The sequence below is a fragment of the Nelumbo lutea genome, chromosome 6 (genome assembly GCF_056320005.1).
Source record: "Nelumbo lutea isolate HS-2025 chromosome 6, American lotus-T2T, whole genome shotgun sequence".
Lineage (NCBI taxonomy): Eukaryota > Viridiplantae > Streptophyta > Magnoliopsida > Proteales > Nelumbonaceae > Nelumbo > Nelumbo lutea.
The window spans coordinates 28,911,005-28,916,795 of record NC_142689.1 but is presented as its reverse complement, the minus strand read 5'-3'; the positions used below and the strand labels follow the sequence as shown (position 1 = coordinate 28,916,795).

At 34.5% G+C, this 5,791-nt stretch overlaps 1 non-coding gene across 1 annotated transcript; it reads right to left on the bottom strand.

The window, feature by feature from the left end:
* Positions 1–72, bottom strand: TRNAT-CGU (transfer RNA threonine (anticodon CGU)). The gene has a single exon. It is a non-coding gene; the product is annotated as a tRNA-Thr (tRNA).
* Positions 73–5,791: the final 5,719 nt, after the last annotated feature.

Below are 5,791 nucleotides of genomic sequence, written 5' to 3'. Positions count from 1 at the left end.
AGCTCCCAGCGAGGATCGAACTCGCGACCTTTCGCTTACGAAGCGAACGCACTACCACTATGCTACGGAAGCTGAATGACAACGCAAAAGAAAAATTGAATTATAATAGTAAAGTTTAGAAAATCTATAATAAAACCATAACATCAAAGAGTTCAAATCAGCCCCTACAAAATTGTCCCTAACAACGTCCCACGGCACATCTCCGCCGTGTATTGAAAAGTGGGAATATCTCCCCATGATGAATCATCATTAAGAGATGTTTCCAATATAGGACAGGAATGTGCTGTGGGATGTTGTGGGGGACTGATTTTATCTCAGCATGAAAAGAGCTTTGACCAATAAAAACACCCTATGAGTTGTGATGAATACCACGTGATTGGTCACCTTTTTTATGATATCAGTTAATTAGAAGTAATTTTTTCTAGTATCATAGTCCAACCCATCAACCAAGTATCAAAATCATTTACTATATAGCTTTTTTACAAATTACCACATGTATAAAAGAAAAGCAATAGTACGTTGTTCTTGTTCAAGTTTAATTATCAATTAATAAAAGTATATTGAACCCATGAGAATGCAGAAGATTCGTAAATCCCAAGATCCAAGACAAAAATCGTTAAATCAAATCTGAGTTTTCACAGTTTGGAGGTCTGTTCAGATGGTATTAATCAAGGTTTGAAGTATCAAAGATGCATCATCCCATATGTATCAATTTTTTGACATATTGATATCTGATATAATAGATTTCTTCTTTTTTTTTTTTTTTTTTTGGCATTTGGTGCCACACACCACTAGTAACCCCATTTTATCCAAATTGGTGGTTGCAAGATCGATTCTACATCAATGCTGAAGCGAATCAGCTGACATACCAATGAGCCGTTCCTCGGTTGGTGACATAGAAGATGCACCACGAATTGAGATTGTATTAGTGTGGTGTATTGATCACCGTTACAAACATATGCTCAATTATTAAAATCATTAAAACTATCATAAACTATCATATGCTCAATTATTAAAATCATTAAAACTATCATAAACTATCATATGCTCAATTATTAAAATCATTAAAACTATCATAAACCGTTCCTCGGTTGGTGTATTGATCACCGTTACAAACATATGCTCAATTATTAAAATCATTAAAACTATCATAAACTAATATTCAACTATTACAAACCATTACAAACTCAAACACTGAGATTAGCATGAAACCTGAATTTAGGCAGAGTAATTTGGAGTCAGACGGCAAGATCTTGATTTCAAGTAGGCTAAAAGCTTCAACTTATCTCCTAAAGTGTTTTTCTTTTTCTTCTTCTTTTTCTTTTTTTTGTTCTCTTGTGAAAGGATATTTTGGGACTTAGCTGAGGTGCTTTTCAGTCTCCTTCTGTTTTGTTAGCAGGGAGCTCAATAAGGTGGCGCATTCTCTGGCTAGGAAAGGTGTGGTTCAACAGGGTTCCTTTGTTCATCCCTGCCCTGATTGGGAACAAGCTTTGGTGAGAGTGGACCTGATTAACTTGTAGATTTTTGTTTCCTGAATATCTCCTCTACTTGTCTTTACTAAAGGATTCGGTTATAATACCGAAAAGACATGATACCGAAAAGTCTTACGGCCAATCAACTGGTATCATAAAAGAGGTGACCAATCAGGTGGTATTCATAACAATTCACGGGGGTGCTTTGATTGGTCAAAACTATTGTTGTGTCATATCTTCCAATATCATAGAATTTCTCTTTCTTAAATGTTGTTCCTTTAGGGATGCACTGCAGTATCCCCTTGGACTTGTATCTATTGACCTTGGTTTCATTAATGAATTCCTATTTTTCTTTTGTCAAAAAAATAGAAAAAAAGGTATTATAATCATCCTCAAAAGTTAAAATATTTTTGTTGAATGGGTTCTTTTCTTTAGGAAGATTGATATGATAGCTTTTGGGTATAATAACTTTAGACACATGGCTACCTATAAAAAAGCTAACTACTCCAAATGATGTGGGGTTCATGTTAATTTTTTAAGCTAATTTTGTAGATCAAATAAAAATTTGTTATAAAACTTTTAAATTACAAATTAAACCTGATTTAGTTATTTAGATTAAATAAAAAATTCATAGTAGACAAAATTATAAGATAAATAGTGAATCTAAAAAAATGATATTTTTGCCAAAAAAAAATGATAGACAGGTGTAGCTGCTCTATATTTAGCACATGATCATTAATTTTCTACTACTCAAACATTACAAACTGAAGCTAACCTATACTTACATTTCACAAACCATGCTCAACTGTCACAAACTCATACTCAACCATCATAAATTGAGATTCAATTAGAACAAACTGTTACAAACCCATAATCAATCATGACAAATCTATACTAACTACTAGAAATCATGTATAATATTGTATAATATTTAAATACCCATACATGACTATCACAAATCAATATTCAATTTAATACAAACCAAGATCTAATTGGTACTTATCATTATAAACCATATTCAACTATTACAAACCCCATGCTTAAATCATTACAAATCCCATACATACATCTCTATTTCAAATTTGAATTATCTTATCAATTAATGTTGCTACAAATCATATACACATAAATGCAGTTATCAAGATCTGATCACAAACAACAACATTAAAGAGAGAACTCTTCACTAGGGTTCAAGTTCTGATAACTACTATTCCTGATACTCTTTATGTCTTTGAACTTTGGCTTACCAAGCGACAACCCATAACCTCAAGAAATTACTTGGGTAAAAAGTGTTTTTAGTATTATCAAACACCAACCGATGCATCGAGAAATCTGCACATTTTCTCAACATGTATTTAATACAGAGATGGGTTCGGATCTCCTACCCACAAACTCTTCTCACATCCCGATCCACATGGCATTGCAGGCTCACATTGGGAATACCTCCTTTGTCATGGGGAGATGTTCCTAATTCATAACGATAGTATTGTGTGGGTGGTAATGTGGGAAAGAGCATGTGGATAGGAGATTCGGAGCAAGGTTCAAAATATCAATACACTCAATATGGCGTATCAGAGTGTATTGATAGTTGTTTTTTTTTTTTGTTTTTTTTTTTTTTATAAATCTGGTTCAGAGGAATCGGTTTAAGGTCCATCCACCCCCTGAACCCACTTAGACCCCGAAACATCCCCTCTAGGGACGTATCGAGAAGCCCCCGATATGATATGTATCAGCCGATATGGCCTGATACATATCGATATTTTGAACCTTGATCTAGAGTATACAGAGATGGCTATGATTCCCTTCGAAGGATGTATGTGAAGTCGATACACATTTCATTCTTTAATGGGAAAATCTATGATAGGGAAAAGATATGATATGGAAAGTCTTGACCAATCAAAACCCACCCATGAATTTTGATAAATAACACCTGATTTGCTACTACGTTTATGATTCCAGTTTATTGCTCGTTTATTTTTCGGATATCATATCTTTTCCATATCATAATCGAACCCCTTGGTTGATGCAAAAGTCATTGTATGACATCTGATATATTGATTATAATGTCTTTCTTATGTGCTTTTAATGTCATTGAAGTGTCTGTTGGATTTATGACAATTTTATTGATATACATATCCAATGGATACCATGATACATATCCATTTTTTACATTAGTGATACATTTTGCACAAACTGATGGATGGTTCAAACTTACAGATAACCTAATATTAAAGCATATCTGTAAGTTTAAAAACTGATGCAGGTGCTAATAATTTGAATCTTGGGTGCTGACACGAAAATTTTAATAATAGTCTAAATGTTGGTCTTTTGCATTAGTCTTACGTTTAATTCTAAAATGGTATCATAAAACATAACATGGAATTGAAATATTAGTAGTTTTATTTCACAAAACTAAAAATTAAACCAACTTTACATGTACCCGTTAATTGGCAACCGATGCAAATGATCACAAACAAAAGATCTTGGCGTACAACATCGATGATAACATTCTGTATTTTTCTATAGGCCTAATTTTGTTTGTTATGCAATTTCATTTGCACTGGTTCAAAAGCATAGGAGTGCAAAATTGCAAATGAATTGAATGCAAATTCTTTCACTGTCTACATTGCAAATGAAGTAAAATAAAACTGAAAGAAAAGTAAACCCAAAGAAGAATTGAACTAGACTATACAATTTTTTCTATGCTTTCCTATGTAATTGTATTAGTGCCAATGAAATTAGATTGGAAGCATAGCCTTGAGAAAATTCTCCTTTCACAATATAACTTTCATGAAACTCCTTGATCTTTCATTCTTGTTTTACCTTTCAACAAAAGTGCATGCTAATATACTGACAGTGCACAATCCAACTATGCATCAGAGAATCCATACTTGTATATGTAGTCATTCATGGGAAATGTTCTCAGTACACAGGTGGGCTGCCCTGCTTGCTAGCAGGTTTTACTCTGGGAGGTCAGGAGCCAATCTCCAAAAGCAAAAACCATGCAAACACTCCATGGCATCCAGTCGCACGTTAGTAATGTGCCCCTACATATTTTATATTTATAGGGAGATGTTTCCAATGTGCAGCTGAATGCCATGTCAGGAGATAGGGATGTTCATCATATTGGTTAGACCGGCAAACTACACCGAACCAAATCAAAATTGGTGGTTTGGTATAATCTGGTCATAAAACAACTTGTTTTGGTCTGCAAATTCCTCTGACCATAATTTTATAGTTTAGTTTCGTTTCAACTTTAAAACTTGTAATTTGATACCCAAGGAGATGTTTATATTTGAGAAAGTGAGAATGACCAAGGTTCAAAGTATCAATACACCGGTTCGTATCATGCCAACGGCTTCCCAATACACCCCTCCAGCGGTTGTATCGGGTCAGGTACTGGTTCAGAGGGTGACCAGGCCTTAAACTGACCCCCTAAACCGGTTTCAAAAAAAAAAAAAAAAAGTAAAACCTAAAAAATAATACCCTGTCAATACTTTGAACCTTAAATATAACAGTTTGATTTCCATACCCAAGAAGTGTTAACACAGTTTTTGCTTTCAGTAAATCCCATCTCCATATTTGGGACCTTTCAATTTAATGTTGGTGACAATTGTAGCCAGATTTTTTTTTTTTTCAGATCCAAGGGATTACACACCGTGGGAGGGGAGTAGCCCATCCCCCAAACCCATAAACCCCCAGTTCAGGTACAAGTGAGATTTGATCCAAGTCTGCTACAACTAGGAGACCTTACCAACCAACCAGCCAGTTGGCACCTTGCTGTAGGCAGAAGTAGGGGTGTCAATTGGACTGGAATTGGTCCAATCCGGTCCAGTCCAATGTAAATCCATTATAAATGGACTAGGTTCAATCCAATCCAATAAATGTTCTGAACCAACTTGACCGGTCCAATTCAATGTCTGGACCATCTAATCTGTTCAAATTCATTTTGATTTAGATTGGTTTCAATCCAAACCCAGTCCATTGACACATATTCTTATCTTATATCAATGGACCAGATATTGACTTAATCCAACCCTATCAAATATAAATTTGTTATGGTGTCCCTGGAAAAATGAAGTATAGGAACTTGGGAATAAAAGAAAGTTAGGATTTCAACGAACAGGGCTTCTTGCATTGCATCCATTCAATGGTGGACCTCCAACGGCTGATCCGTTTATAAGACACGTTTAAAATTTCAATTATTTAATCAAATAAGGTATTGTCCAATTTTTCTTTAGAAGAAAAATCCTTGTTCGTAGATCTTAAAACAAAAAACACGGTAAAAATAAAATCTGCCATGATAACACAACCAGAAA